The sequence below is a fragment of the Coccinella septempunctata genome, chromosome 4 (genome assembly GCF_907165205.1).
Source record: "Coccinella septempunctata chromosome 4, icCocSept1.1, whole genome shotgun sequence".
In the NCBI taxonomy this organism is placed as follows: domain Eukaryota; kingdom Metazoa; phylum Arthropoda; class Insecta; order Coleoptera; family Coccinellidae; genus Coccinella; species Coccinella septempunctata.
Genome location: NC_058192.1, coordinates 801,582 through 825,661, shown reverse-complemented (window position 1 = coordinate 825,661; position 24,080 = coordinate 801,582). Strand labels below are relative to the sequence as shown.

The window sequence follows — 24,080 nt, the reverse complement described above, 5'->3', positions numbered from 1 at the left end:
AATTTTTTCATCTTGTCCACCTCCAAATCAGTGGACGACCCAAGAAAGAAGAGAATATGGTTCTTAATCCATTAGAGCACGTTTAACAAAATACATCGACTCATGAGAAGGGTCATTAGATTTTCTATATAGTAAGGAGCATATGACAAAAAACGTTGATATAAGTGTGTCAGGAAAGACTCTATATATGGACTCTAGTGTGAAATATGGTTGAAAAAACTGCCCTGGGTAGCCTTTACAAGGCGACGTAAGCATCAGTTATGCGTCGTAAAAATAAACAAACATACAACATAACCCTGCTATATTGAGGTGATATACGGTCTTCCTCGTCAAGCTTATCCTCACTAATTACACCGCCTAATTATCGATGCGCAATAGCAGATTCTCACTTAATGAAGGTTTGAGACTAATTAGAGTTGGCGTTTTGTGTTGCCTCCGTGTTCTGGAGTGAAAGCTCCCAGTATGATTAGCTGGCATTAGCGTGCACGTAGCAACGTTTAAAACATGCCTTATTTTACCTATATACAGGTATGGGAGCGTGCCTTGAAACGTGTCACGGGTTTGAGGTTTCGATGGAAACGATGGATGTTGCCAACAAGTTTTGCTGCGAATGGAGAGGTTCTGCCAGTGAAGCATCCCAACGTGAATTTCAAGTTATTTCCGCGTTTTTAACATTCAATGTTTTTGTCCTATACTATGTTGATTTTGATTTCTTTTTTTATTGAATCTTGTGTAGAAATTTGTGTTCCGTTTCTCTCAAGGAATTCTTCAACTTCTACTGAGCATTCCTCCTAATAGTTCAACCAAAATGGATGCTGTATATCCACCCCCGCTTCCCCCATCTCCGCCGCGTGTTGTTCCACTCCTACACCCTAACATATCCATTTTCCAATCAGTTTTGAGCGGCGCAGCTCCCCAGATAACGTCAGATCTTTCGGAATATTCGGATATCTGTGCACCGATGATGAAATGATGAAAGAAGTTCATCAAATCAGGGCAGCGCGGGGAGATCGTATATAAGAGGTCTGCTATGGGGGTTCGAAATCTCCCTTGCCGGAAAACAGTAATGACAGGCTGCCGGAATAGCACTCACAAAGGCCTTAATTAAGACGGTGCGAGTGGAGATAAGGCACGCAGAGTACGCAGAAAAAAAAACGACCAGGAGCGGTTAGCAATCGTACGTATGGGGTTTTGATTGATCCGGTATCATCCTCGTGATAATCACATCGTAGTTGGTCATTTTTTGGAATGTTTCTAAGACCACAGTTGTCGGATTAGAAATATCAATGGGTGTTGAAAAGAGGGAAAAGGAAAACGATTCACTTATTTCATTATCCTTCTGCATCAGTTGGTTTATTCAATTTAAATGTAAGATCTAAGCATTGGTACGAGCTAGATATGTACTTCAAAAGTATCAAGCGAATTCTATTCGGTGAATTCATTGTCAAATGTCAAATTGTCGAAATGAAAAACTCCTGTTCCACTTGATACAATAATGATGCACTGATAACACCGTGAAATTTTGGTATTTTTCTCTAACATTCAACTGACAACCTAGCCGTTTCTACTGCAACCTCCCAAAAGCACATCCCTTCATCTTCAGTACAGACCTGACCCCCCACAGAACGAAGGTAGTGATTTTCCCGATTTCATTCTTACTTCCGCATCGATTTGGTGCTCGGCTCGGATGCTGCCTCCATGTGCTTTCCCGAAAATTGCTATCATTATAGACGCTTTCTGTTTAATAGATATGGGGCGTTCGGCGTGGTGGAATGATTTGAAATTGTCGATTAGGCCAGGAAAACAAATAAACATCGTAGCGTTCAGATTGTTTTTCTTTTACTTTTATTCGTTACTTCGTCCACTACATTCTTAGGTTTCTACATCTAACTGAACTTTTTTTTAATTGATTACAGTTTTGTTCAAAGTAATGAAAATAAGGGACTAAAGGAACCTATTCCCAAAAATATTATTTGCCTAATCAAACTTCCAAGCCAGTTACAAAATGCAGAATTAAATGATTACTTGGCCACTGCGAATATGGTTTCGAACTGCAAAAATATTTCGGTATATGACTGCTTTGTCACGCGGAGATTTATGTATGTTTTTCGGGACTATCAGGTTTTATGAAATGTGAAAAAATTTATCGCACAGAATGGATCGACGTGGGGGGAATCGGGAATGGAGAATGATGGCGAAATATTGTTTTGACGGTGGTGTGAGATGCGCAATGTCTTGTGGAATGTATTTCGAAATGGGTGGGAATTTGATCTACGAGCCCCTGTTTCGCCAGATCGATATGCGCTATATACGGAAAATAGAAGTCGACACTGCTGTTACCAAAAAGATCGAGATGGGATGACTGGCTTTGGGAGAAGGTTATTGACATCTAAAGCTATCGTGGAAAAGCCGAAAGGAATGTAGAAATGTGATGAGCATGCATGAGCAATGGCTTCAATACTGAAGGTGGCCATCAAGCTTTCCTTACCTGACACCTTTGGACACTTTCTTTGAGGAGGGATAAAATTATTCATCCTCAAATTCTAAATTGTGTTCCCCCTTTTCGAAATCGAAAAGAACGAGATCAAAGCACGATCTACGGTTGGCATCAAATAATAAAAATCACCCCTATCGCGAAGGAGAGAGAACCGACGCGGAGAAAAAGATAAACGAAGGTGAAAATTGATTGATGTCTTAGGATAAATAATGAAAAGAGGGCCCTTTGTCGAGATGGGGAGAAGTGAAATTTTCGCTGTTGCTCGTAATAAATACTTGCATAATGACATCCGGGAAATAAGAAGCCGGAGAAACGGCGGCGGCGTCGTCTTTGAGGAAGTCCGAGTCTCAACTTGCCCCCCGGTTGCCATGGAGACACCGTTCGCTGCCACTCACAGCCTCCTGTCTTCACAACAATTCTAATATTCTGAATATGCACGAGGCCCTGCTTCTTAGGGACGGCTTAGTGATGGTGGAAATACGAGGTCGACTGAGATTGGTTTTCGGGAAGATTCTGTTTTATAGGTTAGGATATTACGGGAGCTTACGTCGTTCATCGCGGCGGTTTTGATATCATCGTTCGAGTACGTCATTTCGACATATGGAACGAAATGAAAATTATAACTCCCTATTATTTCGCCCTCACTCCAAAGGGCTGTGCCTAGGAGGGAAAGAGGTTTTTTGACAGAAAGTTATATGAAAGACCTCCCTTAAATTGGCAGCAAACTCAACCTTCAAAAGTTTTCGGTTCAATTTAGAAACATTGAACAGTTGCTTCGATGTCGCTGTAGTAGATTTATTACTAGTAGAATTTAGAAACAGCTGACTGTAATTTGCGTTTTAAATTAAACAGTTGAAATGCAGTATTTTGTAGGTAATATTTGAAATACACAATTTGAAAATATAAAAACCATATATTTCGAAATAGACTGAACTTGAAAGAATTCTTCTTTACCTCAAATCAAATGATTCCAGGCAGATTAGGTTTTGACTGAATGGTTGAAGATAACTGCCAAGAAGACATGCGAATGGACCACCCTATCTGACCAAGGAGTAGATTTTCCAGGAAAATAGTGTAGAACAATCTGTGCCTACTTGGAGTTGGTGGGGAATGAATAGAAAAAGTTCAATTTGATTTCCTAGTAACACCAAGATCGCTCATTCAGTGGAGCTAAATGTTATAGACAATGAGAACCTTTGCGTATTTCTGGAGCAACCACTTTCGATCTTACCTTACTCTATAGCTCATGTCCAGAATAGCTGTATAGGACATCAATTGATCTATGAGAAAAAAAAACGATTCAGAAAACCTCTATTGATCGTCTGACCGAGAAAGATAAATCGATCATTTTTTGAAGGAACAATATCTCGTCATTCACAACTCGACAAATAAGTTCGTCGAAGGGTTCGGAACTACAGGGAGGGTAAGTCTATTGATATTTCAATTTGCCAGAGAAAACAAAAATATCTAGTCCGGAGATAATGGCGCTAATTGACCCCGCCGAGGCGAAAGGGAAAACAGAAGAAAAGGGGAAATTCCGATCTGATAACGGTCTCTTGCTAACGGCGGGAAATAATTACGGAATTTTTCCGGAAATCTTCGGCCGACTCACGCGCTAAGCTCATTAAATTCGGAATTTATCATTCGCCGGAATCGCGAACGGCAAATTGATATTAATTCGGTCCTTATGGCCTCACGAAACATTTCACTAATTCACACTATATCAAATTCGCGTATCCGATGTTTCGATATGGCCCTTTTCTTTTTCTCTCTTCCACCCCTCTCATCTTTATCTTATCTACCGGTTCTATAGTCTTGGTACGACTGAGGGAATTCGGAAAACAAACTTCACAGCAACCTCATTTAACACATCAAGAGTACAGGGTGTCCCAAATTCGGAAAATTCACATAACTTGTCTGTGAAGATAAATATTCGGAACCTGAAATGACAACAGGCACTTTTTCGCGTAAAATCGAATTTCCATCGACCGGTTTGTCATTTTCGCGACGCCCCGAATGGAAATGGATCCCCGCATTTTTCCCATATGCTTCTGTGATTTCTGTTCTCTCTCCGCGGGGGGTGGGCGCGTTACGGATGCACGTCTAGGGTCGATTCGAACAGTCGATTGCGGATGCATTAGACGAACTTCCGGCTCGAAGTGCAGTCTCCGATCATCTGTAACGGCCGTGCACATACATGGTGGACTCATGCATATACATACGTCGACTTCCTGCCGGACCGACGTGACGTCGTCGTGTGTAATGGGGGCGCACATCCCTTAAGGGGATCGGATGGAAATCGAGTCGATACGTTTATTGTCATTTATGAGTTGCGATACGATCCGCACGTCTCGCACGACCCGAAAGACAAGACGATTTTTCTGAGGTTTCAGTCGTTTTAACACTTGGGTTTTCTTGTTGGGAGGCATCGTCAAAGGCAATCAGTGGTTATCCGGAAAGCTTAGCCTCTATTTGTGAACCTTTTAAGGTCGAGTTCCTGTCGCACACAGTTTCCTGCCGACTCCGCAAATTTCGTTAAAATATTATCGGAATTTCACTCAGACTTCGAGCCATTTTGCCATTTTATGGGCAAGATATAGTAACAAAACTTTGAAATGGCGTAGAGCATTATAGATTCTGATTTGTTATGAAGGTATGCGAGAAAGAGTCCTTTGGAGTCGAGAATGTATAGTAGGTACCTCAGCAGGTGCAACTTGTAAGGGTGGCAACTCAAACATCATACGTTACCTTCACATATCACATATAAAGACTCACCTTGAAACTAAAGACAACGATGTCGATGTCGTTGACCACCTACATCAGAGACGAACCCATCAATTGACACCGTCGTCATTTCATGCGGGCCATATATATATATATGCAGTCCCACATTCGACCATTTTGAACGGGGCCCCATTTTAGGCTTCCTCGAAGACGCTGCTGCAACGGCGGTAACTTGATTGATGGGGGCATTATTGAATTACCGGTGCCAGGGCGGAAGTAGCCGCCTTTGTCTTGGGAGTGTCGACGACTATAAGCAGCAGCAGCCTCTCTCATTCGTTCGTTGTTTCTCTAACTTCGTTTCCACGCACAGGCTCAGAGGATTTTCTACGGTGCTTTTCACTCGGCGGCCCGGTCGACTGATGGCCATTCGGCCCCTCAAGATGGAGAACGGACGTGAGCTGGGAGCGTAAACGGACCCTGAGCGTGTTTGCTTTGTCCGGGGAATGCCCGGAATCGAATTTTACATTTTTTTTTTTGCTTTTCGGAACAGGAATTCGGTCCTGGAAGGGCTGCCGCGTTCCAGAAATACGCTACATCCAATAATCCGTGATGTTTTTCCCGTATAGGTTTTCCCACGAAAACAGAGATGATGCCCATACCTACAGTTCGACTTTTTTTCCAATTAATCTTAGTGAAGATCATTTCTAAATTTGAAAACTGTTCTTACACAGGACATAAAACATATGATTCAGATGTTTTCCTGAGAAAATTAAATGTGTTCATTATAGAGTGTCTCAAGAAAACCCTGTGTTGTCGATTTGAATGAATTCGTCAAAACTTCGCCATCGGTATAGATACACGACCCCAAAGTATTTAAACACGATCATTTTCGATCTGATAAGATCCTTGATTGCTTTGAAACGGGAGAGAGCGAAGACAGCAGCGGCATCGGGGGTGGATCCCGTCGCCGATCTACCCCCTCGTATAGCATCCATCAGAGCTCACGCTCGGAAAGTGAATTTGCGGTCCGCAATGAGTCAAACACACGTGCCTGGGCGGACACGTGCCCGAGTGGGTGGCCAATATTGAAAATTGCATAATTTAGATCATCAAGCTTCCACATCCAGACCTTCTAGTGGGATTAGCATTCATTATTGCTGAAAGGGCGGTCCTCCTTCACTTTAAAGATTGCTCGCAGGGTTTCTGTTCACGGGGGTCGTCTATCTGACTTCTTTTAATAATCGCAGATTTATTTTCGGATCTGGCACTCGTTATGTAGAATGGGAATCCTACCATTTTCGAAAGGGAGCTTTAGTGATCGTCAAAAGTTAAGATACGAATAAATTCGAGATTGAACGAAATATTCCCAAAAAGTTGGGTTCAGTTGAAACTTCCTCAAGACCGAACGGTTGCGCCGAGATGGGTGAACTTCTCAGATTTTCAACTAGAAGAATTGCCCTATCAGAATATGCATCACATTCAGATCTACTAGAGTTACCTGGAAGAAAAACTACTCGCAAGTTGACCTTCGAAAAATTTTCAAAAAGGTAGGGTTGCAGCCTCTCTAAACAAATGATTATAGTTCATTTCAACCACTCCTTTAAATTTTTCAGCACCGAATTTCTCCTTCTTCCCTGGTATCTTCTCCCAACTATTTTCCCTTCTATTTGAAGTAACAGATATTTGGGCCCTCTTACAACAAATATTTAAATTTTCTCCTCTTCCATGATAAGCTGATGTTGAGCCGGAACTCTTTCGAATATTGAATTAAAAATTGAAATATTCGCGAGGCTCCTTACGAGATCCCTTAACCAGGCCGTTTTCATTAATATCGCGAGGCAGCCCCGCGCCACCCCCTTAAAGGTCACAGAGCGGGTTCCTCCTTAATTATAAATTAGGATACAAAGTGCGATGACAAGACATAGAACGACCGTTCCGGAAACGGCGGGGGTTGGCGGCCCCGGGTTGGGGGGGTTGGTTACGTCCCGGAATGATTGATGATGATAAGGCCGCGGCGGGCTTTTTACACATCAGCTCGGGGGCCGCGCGATGAGACGCGGAATTAGCGTCGTTCTGCCCCCGCTTCTGCTGTCCCCCGGATCCTCTGATGTTCGGCTCGCATGACGTGCCCCATTCGACATGGCGGATGCGATTATACCGTGAATAACCGTCCCGCTATATGATGAGTAACGATTTATATGTAAGCGGGCATTTTTTTCGGACAGTTTATCGATAAAACATGTGCATAGCGACGATGTGCGTCCGGCCTAATGGCTCACCATTTCGGAGGCTAATTACCGATCGGAATCGGCGCGTAGGGTTCGATTTTTTTCGGGGGTTCATTTCATTATTCATGATGTATACCTAGATAAGGGAATGCACCGGCTCCTACCTGCACTTGACGCATGAGGATTCAAACCTCCATACCATGAATTTTACACCAAAACTCTGTTTGATTCTGGAGCACCCTATGGTGGATCTGCTGACCCGACACTGCAACACATAGATCTGCCATTAGATGAAATCTGCAAATGTGGTGAATCGGAGAAGAAAACAGCCGAATATACAGTGTAATAGGGTGGATAATTGGCCAGTTTAAGGAGGTCACATCTTGGCGAGAATTTTTCAATGGAATCCCCGTGACCTCAACCTGATTTCTCTTGAAACTTCAACATGACCCTCGCGCTGCTTCGCCATTCAACCAATTTTTCCCGTTGAAAGGGGTCTCCTCCTGACAGGTGACGGAAGACAAATGATTTGGGAACCTGGTGGTGGCCGTCTTGGCAATATTAGCTCCATCCACTTTCGGATCGAAGGAACGGCCGACTTGATGGATTTTCCCTATCAATAAAAATCTGAGCTACAGTTTATGTAGTAGTTTTTCGGTACAGTCAGAAGTAACCAGCTTGGGACTATAGAGGGGTGTCGATAAGGCTAGGAATATCTTACAAACACCTTGACCTCAGGATATTTCTTGCGATTTTTACCAGTCTAGCAGCAAAATTTGAGAAAAACGAGCTAAGCAGATTATAAACCAATGAATATTACACCATAACATGTCTTATGGAACCCTCGTGGTCCTGTCCTTTTCGTTTCGTCATTTAACAAAAATGTAATATCTGAACTTTGCGAGAGCAGGTGACAACCGAAGAGGTGTAACCATTACGTCGTTCCCGAATCCGTCCAATTAAAATACGATCAGAAACTTTTAATGATTGTGACGGCGCGCGTCTCCAGACGAGGCGTCGCCATCAGTTATCTCCATAGCGGAATTATTATAATGACACCTGGAGTTCTCACGAATTTCGCCTTCTTCCCTGTCGTTTTCCTCATTAAGGCGCAGACAATGTCGAAAGTTCCGTCATGGCTGCCGCGGCGTGATGTAACCGAAATCAAAATTTTGTTTAGGAGAGATTAGTTTGATTAATGATCGCTCTTTTAGGCGGTCACATTTCGTGCTGCTCTATACTATGTTGATGAAACGCGGGCAACACGCCGAGAATCATTCGATGTAATTGAAAGTCCAGTTATTTCGAAATTCGTTCATTACAGATCCAGAACAAAATATGCAAAAGGTTATTATTACACACATTACCAATTACTGACATAAAGATCTGAAATATTTAAGCTTGATCTCTGAGAAAGAAACGAAGCGTGGAAAAATAAATATTATATAAGTTTTGGCAAACCATCCCCCGTTTCCACATCTGAAAAACGCGAATTTCTTGACACGTTCCCCGACTCATCGGCCCGGAAGTCTCGATAAATAAAAATTAATTATCCTTCCCTAAATCCAATCGACGCCGCCCTAATCGCATCCCGCGTGTCTATTTGAATATTTATGGACACCGTCTCCCGCAGGACCTGCGAGGACCGGATCGGAAGCATATGTTATTTAATATGATTCAATTCGAGAGAGAGACGCCGATGATGATGCTAGGCGCGTGGGGTGGCAAATTCGATAACGGGATTACTGTCAAATCAAATCGCATTAAAACCGAATGCAATCTGGTTGCAGGCCGGAGTGTGCGGCGGCGGCAACGGAGCCAGATCACGCAATACGCCCCGGCAATCCGGTGGGATGCGATACCGGAGTCGAGGGATTGGGCGCTATCTTTTAATTGAATGCCGATGGCTAGAGGCAGACTTGGAACTGAGACAATTATGCTTGACGGTTCGAGAGGTCGCCGTGGAGTTGCGCCGATCTTGGATCGACCGAAAAGATTCCGAATTCTGGAAAAAAAATCCGATGGTGAAAGAAAAAAAAAAGAGAAAAACGCCTACATCCCCTTCCCAAGTTCTGATGAACCTCAGCAACTAAGGTGCTCAGAAACTCATATTTATCTAAGATGAGTACACCATCTCCATCAAATCCCTCCTGAATCATTTGGAGTGGTATTTTAACTTAGGAAACTCCATCACAAAACCCACAATATCAGATTACTTTTTTCTAGAACTAGCCTTTCTACGTATCACATCTGATGCACTTCATGGCAACCTTCCTTAAAATCTCTACTCTAGTACAGTTTTAGTTTTGACTATATTTGAGAGGTTAAACATTGAAATATATTAGAAATTTGTTATTCAAAAACTAACAAGGTATCGTTTTTTGAATGATTATGCCATTTATCGATCGAATACTGTTGAAAAGCTTGATGTTGGAGGGATAAAAAGGAAAAGTTTTTCGTTGACTGTAAATTACTAAGTGGAATGACATAATCGACCTATTTGAGAGTATGTTAAGTTGCAAAGAATCTCAGTTCGAAACTCTACGATAAATCACAACAAATATTTCCCAATATGATAACAATCATTCATTAAGCATCAGTTATGACATCAATTAGGCTTCTTCTGAACGAAAGCCAATAGCATATCGAAGAGATTTCACTTATCTCGCTATAATAATATAGCTATCAATGAGAATCAAGATATCGGCTATGAGCCGAATGACTAATAAATTTCTGTATCGAGGTCTGATCCAAAGGCGTAAGAATTTCCATTGTAACGTAGGCGTTACATGGGGCCCAATTAGTGCAACACTCCAGTCACGACTCTTTTTCTACAGTTGTTCACTAATTGAGCCCGAAGCCAAGCAGATCCAAATGGGACAGATTAATTAATCTGATCTTATAATTTGATAAGAGGTGAAATCGAGTAGGTATCCTTCTCAACAAAGCGAGATCCTAATGCAACCAATTTAAAGCAGGCATACAGTGATTTTTTTGGTAATTGACAATTGAAATCAGAGAAATAAGTACATATTCCAAGACAAATGCATACTAGCATTATTTTTCCATACAGAATCACCCCCGCGAGGTTTGTCGCGCTTATTCACTAACATCCTGAAAAATAATTGAAGTGATTTTTTGTTTTATGTAACCCTAGCAAATTACAACCTCAACACCCCTAATACGTCCCATCTAAACGAATGAATACCTCGTTATTTTTGAGTGATGCGAGTTGAACTTATGGGAGTAAACATATGTAGCATTTGGAAGTGAATTATGGACCAGGCTTAATAACTCCTCTGGTCCTCAGGCACTAAATCACAATTCTGCCTGTTCATAAGGTTTATTTGTGAGGGGTTGGGTGAATGATTACACGGAATTGATTACGTAAATAAAAAAAAATTTAGATCCAACCCATCATCAGTCAGCCCTTCACACAGGCAGTTTTAAAATTCATCCAAGAACTGAGATTCATGATCTTGAAAGAAGATTCTGAATTATTATAGCAAAGCACCCTTGAAATGAGGGAGCCACAATATGGACTAAACGTTCTCGATTTCTTGTTTAGCTTCACTCAATTCTGAATAAAAATTTATGGGATGCCTATTACGAAAAACAAAGAAACCAAGATTGATACAAGTAGTTATTCTATGAGAGTTCTGACACATTCTAACCCCATGACTTCGGCAGCGTAACCCAAGGTGGTCATCTTGGGCCTTCATGATGTGTACGTCATTATGGGGCCCCCATTAATAAGGTAACCTAAAGCGGTCATCATGGGGACACCATTTTCAATATTGTCGATCCTGGTGCCCCGGGGATAACCGAAATCTAGGCAATTTGCTTAAAATCATGCATTTTCCCTCAAAAACCACCCCACTGAAAGAAGATTTCGATCTATCTGAAACTTTTCTATCCGTCATTATATTCCGACTCAACAATTCAATCCGAACAGCGATCTCAAAGCGCGATCCCCGTGTTTCGTACTCGGATGACCCCGATCACGAAAGGGTCGTCAGAACGAAACGTGCTCGCGGCCTTACGTCCGCGTGAAGAAACCGTGTCCCCGTCTTGGCGCGTCGTTCAAGTGTTTCCGGTAGCAGATGCCGGTTCCCAGGCGCACAAAAGACGTTCGACCCCAAATCAAATTATCTAATTTTCTATATTGGCCATCGCGTCATCCTCCACGACGGAGATTCGAGATTTGTTCAATCGAGTATGCGTCCCCGAGACGCGGCCGAGATGAGCTCTGATACTGCGGCTAATCAGCTTCACTTAAGGGAATTGTTTTCGACCAATCGCGTATTTCTACATCGTGGGATCCAACGAAGCGAGTTGTCTTGATGTTATTGGATCCGTGTCGCATAAGACGGAATAAAATGAAGTTAGAAGAAAGAATATTGAGAATCTGACAGACGTTTCAAAGAACATTGAATGAAGTCAATTCATATTTGATCACTGCGCTGTTTTCTGATGGTGGATCATATGGTTCCGCAGTTTTCTTCCAAAAAATATGAACATTTCGTCTTATACACTGGAATATCCATCCATAGCCTCTACGCTTCAACATCCTTCCGGCATCAATCGGGAATTCGAACAAAACTATGAAACTTTTCAGTAAACGAACCAATCTGTGGAATCTCGAACTGCTAAAGCAGAAAATCATGTTCATTGACCGAAAAAATTTAATGTGGGCAAAAATCCGATGGTTTTTTCCTATGCCCAACCAAATGACCTCTCTCCTTCCTACAACGTATCTATGGTAGAGTCATCTTCGGGAAGATGCCGGTTAGCATCGATTGTTCCACCATTTTCGATTTAATCGAAAAGTTTCCGAGAAGGCCGTGATGGGATTAACGGTGTTCAATTTATATCGATTTCATACGTGCCAGATTGGATCCCATATGCTGGCGGCGGTGGCCGAGATGCAACAAAACGAGTATGCATCGGCAATTTCATCGTGCATTTTCATTCGCGAAAAATCTGCATGTCGAGACAAAAACTGTTGCAAATTAGTTCCACATATCAGCTGTTCAGCGACTGACACCTAATTGCGTTGCCGGTAATTTCGCTCGGGCGCGCGAAAAAAAAAAATCCGTGCAAAAATCCGCGTTCGATAATTGGCTGTTTGCTACCATAAAATTAGTTTTGAAGCGGCGTCATTCCCCGGGCATATGCGTTTTGAGCACATCGCGGCTGTTGCTCGATGATGCTACTGCAGCATGGACGTTCAAAAACGGACAGGTCAGGGGCAGGGATTACTCTTTCTATCTGTAATATCGATAAATGTTTTAACGATATCATTTACATCGTGTCATATTCGATAATAAATCACAAAAAATTAGGAAATGACTGAGGTATTTCGAAACCATGGTCCTCATCTGAGATAATTTACCATCTCTGACAACACATCTTCGGCTCTGTGGTACAGGCTTCTTACCCATGATACTTATATCAGCTATTACACCTGATATTACCCCCGTAGCCACATTATATAAATATTTCTTCCTCAGAAGGAGGTATATCATAATATTACTCCTAGTTAATTATGTATTTCTTCCATTTTCAGATGAGCACCATCGAGTTAGTTCCAGGACGCTTTCAGAAGACGACTCTGGCTTCGCGAATGCACATCAGGTAGGTGTCTCGAAACATCGAAGTCATGCAGATGTATGTGGAACGAAGACGGAGTGTTAAATGATCATTTAATAGGCATTTACGGCATTTCGGCCGACAAGGCATCTCTATCAGAATTCAGTCAAGTCATGCGGACGTCTATCTGGAATGTGGGAATGCGAAAAAGGGAATGGTTAAGGGGGGGCTCTAATTGAGGATGTGCCGAGAAGTGTGCTTCGAACAATTCGTGAGTTCGTCAGGTGCCGGTGAAAAAATCGAGCATTTTGGCTCTTCTCGATTCATGCAACCGTTCAAAGTATCAGCCAAAAGCAGAAAATTCTTTTGATTTTATCGATGATTGAATAATATGTAAGGTATTATCGAAAATTCTCGTCTATCCTTCCTCTTAAGTGCAGTCTAGTCAATAACTCGTCAGTAACAGATTAAGATTTCGACGTATCAACATCATAAGCCTCATTTACATATTTCAAACTTGTATCCTTCCCTTTTCCGCTGGTGAAGCGTCAGAAAGGCGTGAATCCATTCACCTCCCATATACCTAAATAGTAGCAATTTGTCAAAAACGAAGCAGTAATTCATCGTGAACGTGTAATGTATTCATCTCTATTCCTAAGAACTCCTTTTTAATGATGATTAGTTAATTATTCTTCCATTCAGTGGCCGGAGACGTTGAATAATACCCCGCCAAATTGATCATTAAAATTTCGCCACCACTGTTGGTGGCCCGAAATGGCATATTTTCATCATTTTATTTAATTATTTTCACGTGGCGCGAGCCTGTCGGTACGTCTACCGCCCGACGTGAGCAAATTACTGAAATTAATAACATACAGTATAATTTCAATTCTAGACTTTGTACTGAAATGGAAATGGATCAAATTATAGCGGATTTTGATGGAATTCCATACGGGAAACCGCCAGTTTACGATCTCGAAAAGTTCAGCAACATTTTCGATTGATTTTAGGGCAGTTATTCCCATACTGATATCTTTTTTATTCCGAAAAAAAACTTTGACGTAGTTCCATAAAAACAAAAGGAGAAGAATATGCAGGGAAAAATTATGCACCTTAGCAGACATGACTGCCATAACGGGTAGGTAATTAACCAAACACGCCGTTACCTTTCGAAATCAATCATCGAAAATTGCGCGGTCATAACATTTTAATATCCCATCAAAAATCAATAATTTCCATTGGCATGGGGAGCTCACTTTCGAGAATTTCGCGATTTTGAGAGACAGCCCATAACTCAGCCCGGGGACATCAGCAACGGACCCATAAAATGATAAGAACGTTTAGTGGTCTCTGAAAAAATTTTACGATATCGCTAATAATAATTCACCGTGAACAGCCCCAGAAGTCAATAATTAATAACAGTCGTAAACCAGGGTCGTTTTCGCATTATTCACGTGACATGCCACCCATAAAACTCGTCTTCTAGTCTATCCCCAAGACGGTGCGGAGAGAAAGCGAAACAATGACGCGTCTCTGAACTGTCGAAAACACAAATCGTCGAAATTTACAACCGTTCAGCTTCGTCCTCTACTTTCTCACTGTTGCCCGTTTTTACACCACTGGGCGATCTGTAGGGAACCAACAAAAACGTTGACTTAATGTAGTTTCATTCTATACAGGGTGTGCAACTTAACACAGAGTGATTCTGCAGGCAACTTGCAACAGAAAAGGGTGATTTCAAGATGTGTTGACGCCTGAAACATGAGTAAACCGAGCCCTATACAGTCGATAACTTTTCTCGACTCGAATAAATATATTTATTTATTTACAAAATATCATTATTTTAGCCTCTTGCATTTTTGTCGCATCAAAACGAAACGGATTATTGGTTTACCTCGGTTCCTTGTGGATCATCGTCTTGCAAGATGTCGGCTAAGCCCCGTGGCGTTTTCCAGCTACGTGCACCGGAAGGTAGGCATACTAATTGCGTAATTAATCGAAGATATATACGCCTTTAGGAGCCACCCCGTTTTTAGGGGTTGCTCCCGTTGCTCGCTGTGCGAACGCTCACTGCTTCGCGAATGTTTAATTATTTCCTCACTTTGCCTAATTGTTCGTACCAGAAATTAATTATATCGGACTCATAATGAATTCATAAACGGGCGCCGTTTGTCTTAATAACCCATAAATATAAATGATTGCGCCAGACTTCTCTTCGGAAAATTTGGGATCGAGGTATCATATTTAGAAAATGGCGCCTGACGAGGTGAAATAGGCAAGGCCTGAGATTTTCATTCCTCGAAAGATGAAGTGGCAGTCAGAAAGAAGGGAAAAATAGTGGCTAGTGCATTTTAATCATGTAATCTCTAAAATTATTCCTAAACATTTGAAAATAGTAAGTTTATATTACACATTGAAAAATAGATTCGTCCCAATTATTATCACAGACTTTATCCGACAACATTTTGCAATGTCGTTTTGACAAAGTGTGAATCATAAATCAATATGGTACCTATATCATTCGTTTAATCAGCCAACCATAATTTGTGCGACATATCACAACGTATCCTTCCTACTACATTGATTGATTTACCTCAGACGCGTTTTGATGTATGGATTGATGAGTTTCCTTCCATTAACAACCGTATGGTGAAACGTGCTCGTGAATTGCAGAAATTAGGCGTATTTTCCTGGGTCGTACACAAAATGAAAAGCTTCTCATGAAGAATGTGTTCAGTCATCAAAAATCCCAAATTTGTACTATTTCCTTCCAACATTCATCAAACTATACCTTTTTATTACCTCTACTACGCTTTATAAACAGAGTTCTTTGGCCCTCATGTCTTTTGAAATATTCTACTGTACTCAATATTCAACCTTTAAAATGAGTTTCTATTTTTGTGAAATTATGTTCAGTGAATTTCAGAAAGATCTGCATTGCAGACAGTTTATATTTTTTTGTTTCATGTGGAACTTCATTGCAGAGAATGCTTATAAGTAAGATTTTGCATATGATATTGTTTTTATCGACGAAAATATGATTAGTGTCGCTCCATATTCATCGTTCAAACAAAAAGAAGATATCTTGATTGCGAGAGACTCCTTGAAGAATAATTCCTTCCAAAGTAGACAATTTCCACAATTTCGACTCATAATTAATGCATGATCATGACGTTTTGATAAGCCTCTCTGGTTCAGTCGGTCCCCTTTTCCATTTCTGGGGTTGATTGTTCGAGTGTTCGATTGCGTTCGGAGATAAAACTGGGAAATTTGATACTCCCACCATATTGGGGGCAAAGACGTATGGAGAAACTTAGTGAGGAAAATGGGGGAATCGGATCTGTCGAATGAACATAGATTTTCCTCTCGAATAACATATATTTTCAGAATTTTCACCAACCATCGGATATTGTTGGGATTTTCAGATGAGAAAAGGTGCTGTCCTGAACCTTGACATCTGGTAACAACTCAATTTCGAAGTATTTGGTACCCCAGGTCTATAGAAAATGTTTAAAAATGGTCGAGTTTTTCCTATCGATCCGTAAATATCGTCAGCGAACCCCCATCAGGAATCACTTATCAATCAGGGTTCCTATTGTTCTAGATCTGTCATCTACACAAACTGAGACACATGACGTAATCGCAGGGGCGGAGCTGGCAATCAACTGTCTGATTTAATATTCACCACCATGGTGCCTGGCGACTCTCTGCGAAACCCATGGAATACCGGGCGTTCCCCAACTGCTTCGCGAATGCTGTTGACAATTTGACAACCCCTTTGGGGTACCAGATTACGCATGTGAAGGGGGATATTATTGCCCCCAATGACTATATCGTAATCATTTGGGATTTATGTTTGGGCGACGGAGCAGCTGGAAAAAACGCAAATGAGGTGTGAGGAATTTGGCGATGTTTATGTTTAGTGCATGGGAATTTCGATAATTCAGAAGGTCTCATCTCAGCTTGATTAAAAGTCGACGAGATGAGGATCTATTCATGAAACAACCGGAGGAAAGCTGAGCCAAACATATTATTATAGGAGAACACATTTTCCTCACAATTTCTATATTTCTTTTACGAAAATCCTCTGCCCTCTGCCGAAAATAGTTATAGGTAGAACACACCCCAAAATCTCAATTATATCACATTCCCAGACAAGCAAAAACTTATCTCAAAGTAATGCGTTGTCATTTATACATTCGCACCACCCTCGCACGTTCGTCTTCGTGTTTGCTTATCTAACATCCGTGAAAAATATTTCTTCTCCATCACTCCAGTTAATAACACTTGTCACACAAGACGCGAAATGAATTATCAAAACGGCAAAAGTGAGTTAGCATCATCCAGTGAGGCCTCGGCGCTCACAAAGGGAATATGACTTTAACAAACGACGGTTTGATGTGCTTAATGAGGCAAGGGTGAGACAATGTTACCCTATCGGAAAGGAGCGAAAAGAATGATGATGATGATGACACCCTGGACGTATATACACCCTGACGGTAACGCGACGTTGCAGAGGGAGTGCAACTGATATTAGATATATGTGAGAGGAGCTCGATAAATTGCAGAAATTAGGATGTGGTTTGCGGTTATTGCATTTCGAAATCATTGCGTCCATTGTGCAAGATTTTATTCGATTTCTTGCCTGACGAGGTTTTGTTTCGTTGGGTAAACAAGGGTGGAAGAAATGGCACTCATATGTCAGGATATCTCGGGTGTTCTTCGGAGGGTGAGTGTTATCGACGATGTCATCTTGCCGTGCACCAAAAAATGTCCAAGGGATGGAAATTTTGAATCACAAGAGGCAGTTTGAAGTGATCAAGTCTGAATATTATAGAATTTATGAACCTTCCGCAGATTTTTCTCTGTTTCAGATACTTATACAGGGTTGGGATTTGGGATTAAGGATTGAATCATTCAAATATCTTTGAACAGTGGTTGATGTTCCATCAGGTGGAAGGATTTATCGTCTAATGGAAAATTCGCCAATTTTCTAAGGAGATTTTCAAATCAAAGGAATGTTGTTCCAAGTGGAACCCCATCTGGTATATCTCGAAGAAGTTCCGGACTTGTACGTGCCAAGAACTGAGTTCCGAAATGCCATATAAATCAATCATTTCCCCTGACAAAACAGCGAAAAAACCTAGGATCTCCTCGACTCATTAGCCCCCATAAAACGATGCTTAGCTGTGACCTACAAGAATATTATGCCAAGATCCCCATTCATACGGGGGGAAATACTTATATCGAATAAAGTCCCTCGTATAGGCACATACGGAAAATCCTGGCGGACTGTCATCTGACCGTCCCGGGTAATAAAATCCCGGAAAAATCGTGACGTCCCTTCCAGAGATGATGAATGGCCCCGGGAAAACTGTTTAGATATTCTCGATAAGTATCCAGCGTGTCGCGTACGTGCACCGGCTCTGTTATTCGAGAAAGAACGACGACAACACGCCACCCCCGCTGTTTGGCAATCAGAAATCCATTAGAACGGCTCTGCGGAGATGATGTGCCATGTCCACTGTCGGGAATCGGGAATCTGCTAAAAGGGAATTCTCGGACATCTATCATTCCGCGTGATGTGATACGTGGTCAGCCGCAAATCTTGTATATTTTTGGGGTTTCGTCGTGGGATGAGTTTTTTTTTCCGCACTGTCTACGCGTCCTGAGGAAAAGTAATGATTTCGACGTCTGCTCTGACTGAATCAGTTTCCGTACACCATACAGGTGTTAGGAGACTCTTATTTTTGGTATTTGCCAAGAGGCCTTCTTTTGTGGGAGTATCAACCCCCTGAATGTCTCGCCTGAAAAGAGTCTTTTCCATCATCACATAATCCAGATCACTGAATTATGTACTCAGGAAATGATACGTGAAATTTACCTATTTTGGTGATGGACCTTAAGACATTTTTTACTACCCATTCAATTGAAAAACTTTCTTGTCTCTAGCAATTTTTCCATGGAACGCAAGATTTTTAAGAAAAATAAAAAAATGTATTTACCAATCACTAATGGTCCCTAAAACCCATCAAAGGACTTCCTATGCATATCTGAGGATAGTCACAATAAACGAAAAGGAAAAGAGGACCAAAACGCTGTTGAAAAATGTGTCAGGATGTTTCCAAACAAGGCAAACCTCGAAATATGACGGATAACCCAATATCCTTGACAGTTACACCGAATAAACAAGGAAACTTGTCAAATCTAACAACTCTTGAGACAAATGTCTTATATTGATATAGTAATGTGAAACCTTAGGCACGAGGCCTCTTTAGCAGATCGTTTAGCCAGGAAAGGTCCATGACTGAGGGTGGCTATTTCCGACAGAGTTGTATTAGGATCATTTAGGGTTGTTTTCGACATATAAAAAAAATATGGGGAATGGTTTATAGCTATCTCGAGATTGTATCGTCCACGTTGATTGATGAATATCACGATTAGGTCCTGAAACCTTTGTCTAAGCCTGAAACTATCTCTGAAAGATATATTTATCATCCAAAATATAATCCTTCGAGCCGGATTTGAACCAGCGACCTATGGATACCTATAACAATTATTCCTCTACAGTCCACCGCTCTACCAACTGAGCTATCGAAGGTTGAGAAATTGGTATCATGATGAACTTGAGGTTGGAAAACCCAATGATTTTCAACCTACTTATATTTTCGTAATTTCCAATGTAATAAAAATACTCAGAGATTTCTTCTTCACTGAAAAATGCTCCAGCTTCAATATAAAAATGATATTCAATGATGCATTGAACTGCTTCCACTAAATCTCCAAAAAATTCATGCCGGGCATTATGTCAACAAAATTCCCAATTTATGATACGTCTCTGTATCTTATGCTTCTTGGTAGGGTGCGAAGTGACCCGAAATATTATAGGGAATCTTGCCAGCAGCCCTGCTATACAATACATCTGCAGTGGTCCCACAAAGTGCATGAGTTCATATTTCACCGACGGTGATATATTTGATATTAATTTTTCCTGACGTATACCATTAAGTATCACGATACCGACTCATCAAGCCTGTATCTTCTATCATAAATATAATGCGTCCAATTGAAGGGGAAATAATTCAGTTTCGGTGATGAGCTTTATTTTCGTGGAGGTGTGGTTTTAATGAAAAATCAATTTTCAATTTTCGCTCGACAAATGATTTTCTATTCAAGTGATTTATATTCACTTGTGAAAAGTTATTTTCTACTACAAAGTTGTACATTCGTTTTTCAGATCTTCAATTGTAGAGCTCATTGGGCTATTTCTATCATTACAACATTCATAGACCTAAGTTTTCAAAATTACTTCTATATTTGAGGCATTTGAGCCAATATTTCTTACCCTGGAGCATCTTTGCGTAACCCATTAAGTCGATGAACAAAATATTCCATGCGCATCCCGAAATGGTGTTTCATCAGCACACGAAATTTCTTTATATCTATTGCCTTGAAAATAACCAAACTGAGGTCACTTAAACGACTGTAGCCTCTGAACCAACGGACAGAATACCATGAAATTTTGACAGGTACTGTTTGAAGGACAGTACAATCCAGATATCACGTGGATGTGTCAACATCGTTGCCATATATATACGTCAGACCGGGGATTTATTGAGTGACGTAATATTTCTCAGAAATATGCTCTTTCCTGAAGCGTAAATGCTTCTGAAACACATTGCCGGAAAATACGAGGCACGCAGATCATTCCCGAATCATGTATTCGAGAGAATTAAGCATTTCCTTCCACCAGTTGCCACCTGGTCTTGCCAGGAATTTCCATCTCCTCGTATTGAAACGCTCCCAGCCTCCGGTCGCTAGGTGACATTTTTTGAGGACCTACACAGTCACGGGCAAATCATCGGGAGGACCGAGGTGAGAACAGGGGATATCAATCTCGCCGAGGCACCCACACCGTAGTAGGCCGTGAATGGCCTGGTTGGGGGCGGTGGGGGCAGGGGGGAGTGAGGAACGGGGAGCATTTTAATTATGTCGATGCCCAAGAATTTCGATATTAAGGCTTCACTTCGTTTCACACTCTGCGGGCGGCAGAGATCCGATCAAAGTGTAATTAATTTGTCGGATGTAATCCGCAGAAGTAATAATCTGCTGCTAGTGCATTGCAGGCTCCACTCACTCGGTGTATTGAGTGTTGGGCAGAGTGAGCCATCGCAACGAATTGAGAGAGGGTGCTCGGGGTAATATTGGAGTGCCGGTAGTTGGATTATATCATCGAATATCTTACGAAATTGTTCGACTAGAAACTTGCAGATTCCGTCTCTTGTTCATTATGTTATTAACTCTCGGGAACTCAAGAGATATCACGAAAAGATGTGCGCCACGGAATTTTCAACTGTATATCTCAAAAAAACTCATTGGTTCACAGAAATCCAGATTTGTCCTGTGACATCTTCTGGATGATAAATTACCACATGCATTTTCTGCATCTTTTGTTGGCAGCGAAGCAGCGTTTTACATGTCATCAACTGATACTAATATCGCGAATTATCACCTATCACATAATGAGTCAAAATTCATGCAATGTACCTAAATGACGAAGGATGAATGTATATTTTCCTACAATCCTTTCTCTTCTTCCTTATCGATCTCTACTGGAATTACCCATCTCTAGGTCTGAAAACCTGAAGGTATATACGGAGGAATCATTACTCGACTATTCTGTGTCTGCACCCGTGTGAACCTGGTCACCGGAAACCGCCCCTCAGGTGAGGTCACCGCCCCCCGTTTCCCCTGTGGGAATCTGGCAAGCATCCCAAGTGCACGGATTATTAGGTGGATACGAAAGAGACGAGTTTCGATTTCACACACTGCAAAAAACAGAGCCGAATACTAAACTGCATTGCGGATGCTGCCGCGACTGGTTATAGGCGAGGAGGGACAAGATTCGACCTGATTAGGGTTGTGGGGTTGTCGAAAATGAATATTAATCGTACGAATTCAACGTGACTCGTCGTGTTGTGATCAGACGAAGAAAATTTCACGAATACGTAATGAGTAAGGGAGAAAGGGGCGAATGAAAATCATGTTTATTGCGATACATTAAATTCTTTGCTCCTCTCTCCCGAAATTATGAGAAGTATCAGACGCGAGAAGAATTCATTTTGTGATCGTGGACTTGTTTCCATTAGCATTTCGTGGTCATTTTCGATCGGCCACTACTTCAGGCCTGTGTTTTTCTTGCGACAATCGATTGTTACCTCTTTTGTAACCATTTACGCAAGGAATTTGATTCGAATGAAGATATTTTTTTGTGGATTTAACATCGTTTCTATACCTCAGAAACCAGGAGTCCCAACAAAGGGAAAAGGATGTTTTCCATCGGCTAATCAGACAACCCATTTTGACCGGAATCCACCCCTCGAACAGAAATTCTGCGAATAGGTATTTCTTTGTTCGGATGCGAACTCTATTTTGCCATTTTGTGAATGAAAAGATGGTTCCGTGAGATCGTCCATTCGATCTCACGTGAAGAATGTCTCCCACGATCTCTTTTCGAATATTTAGGCCCTCTCAAAAAACAGGTAGCTATACTAAATGTTATGGGAGCACCTAACACCAACATTATTTTCAACTCGAGTACATGTCAATGTCTGTTTGACATGAGAGAATCTCTCTCTCTTCCTCGATAGGTCGAGTGTATTTTTACCTGGGCTGTTGTGGCTTATTCTCAGGCTAAAAGCTCTAAGTAAGGTGACTACTGATAACTATAATCATCACTGAGCTATAAACAAACTTTTTATATAACTGAAGTTTGTTCATTGTCATTTTGTTCATCATGGACAATGCTTAATTCAAGTCAACTTTATTGAAACGATGAGCTGCTCATCATATAGGTACATTTTATATTATACAAGGTGGAAAGCGAAATCATATCAAAAATTATAGGAATAAAAAAATTCCCATTGTTCCGAATATTCTAATCGAATCAAGTTGGGAACTGGCCTTTCCACTAAATACAATATGTTACAAAACTACCGGACGAATCAGGGCATCTCAATTTTTCCATATCAGACCTAATGAAATGAGGAATAACGATGGTCACCTGATTGTCCATCAGGTAGCATTCCGAGCACGCAATTGACTTTTATGGCATTAGAGAAAACTGAAAATTCTCGGAAAGGTCTCCCCGCGTGGATTTTAACGAGGGAGTTTTAACGCCAAATACCTGACTGCCAAATTGGAAACTAAACCTTGTGAACTGAAGGTAACGTCCACAAGAAAGGGGATTATTTCTTTCACGGTATTTTTAAAATCCGCACAGAACAGACAGGCTGTTCCCATTTAAATCCACGTGTGACATCGCCGTAGAAAAAGGTATATTTTCGTGAATACAATGGATTTTGTGAGAGGGTCGCCAAAAATGTTAGGTGTTGATCGAGGCTGGGATAAGAATCCACAAAAATATTCAATCATATATGTACGTTCATTATTCATTCATAATTCTGATAAGAACGACATAGGAGTTAGGAGAATATGATATTTTTCCAATTGGAGATAATTCATTATTATGAACTTTATTCGAGAAGATTATCTATGGACATTTCAAATACTCTAAATGAATATTCGTAAATTGTAGTTGAAATAACAGATTGAATAATATTCCCATTTCCCAATACGAATAAGGGAAAGTGTACTGAATGGAGTGTATATCTCTGAAAGAATATTCCTCCTTTGTTCGCTCTATACAAAAATAGCTTTTGTCGTTCACCTTTTTGAATGACTGCTAACTTTACTGAATAGAATACAGAATCACTAGGGGCAACAAGTGCTTATGGCACTGTAAAATGTAATCGATCTGGGTAAACACAAGATTAGACATAATAAACCTCGAGAGGAGAAGAATATCACCTATGAAAACTCACTTATTTCATGTTGTATCGGAAATCAATTGGTTATTTCCTCACTTTCAATATGGGCCTATTTCATTATTGAAGACGTAGCAAATTTTAGGTAGAGATTCATGAATTTTTCACGTCGGAACTTTTGATATAGCTTTTTCTCAAAAAACTAACACGAAA

The 24,080-nt window shown here is 41.1% G+C and overlaps 1 protein-coding gene, 1 long non-coding RNA gene and 1 other non-coding gene across 4 annotated transcripts in view; 1 reads left to right on the top strand and 2 right to left on the bottom strand.

Moving 5' to 3' along the window:
• The window catches only part of LOC123311944, a 114,700-nt gene that overhangs the window by 22,142 nt on the left and 68,478 nt on the right, over positions 1-24,080 (bottom strand). The gene's annotated exons all lie outside the window — the stretch shown is intronic.
• LOC123311943 (transcription factor Sox-2-like) overlaps positions 13,017-24,080 on the top strand; it is a 78,002-nt gene continuing 66,938 nt past the window's right edge. The window contains exon 1 of one of the 2 annotated variants that reach the window (XR_006537559.1): positions 13,017-13,086. The gene's annotated coding sequence lies outside the window, so the exon portion shown is untranslated. The remainder of the gene's footprint in view (positions 13,087-24,080) is intronic. The other variant, XM_044896079.1, reaches the window with a different exon arrangement.
• Trnay-gua lies at positions 19,551-19,642 on the bottom strand. The gene is given in 2 exon segments: positions 19,551-19,586; positions 19,606-19,642. It is a non-coding gene; the product is annotated as a tRNA-Tyr (tRNA).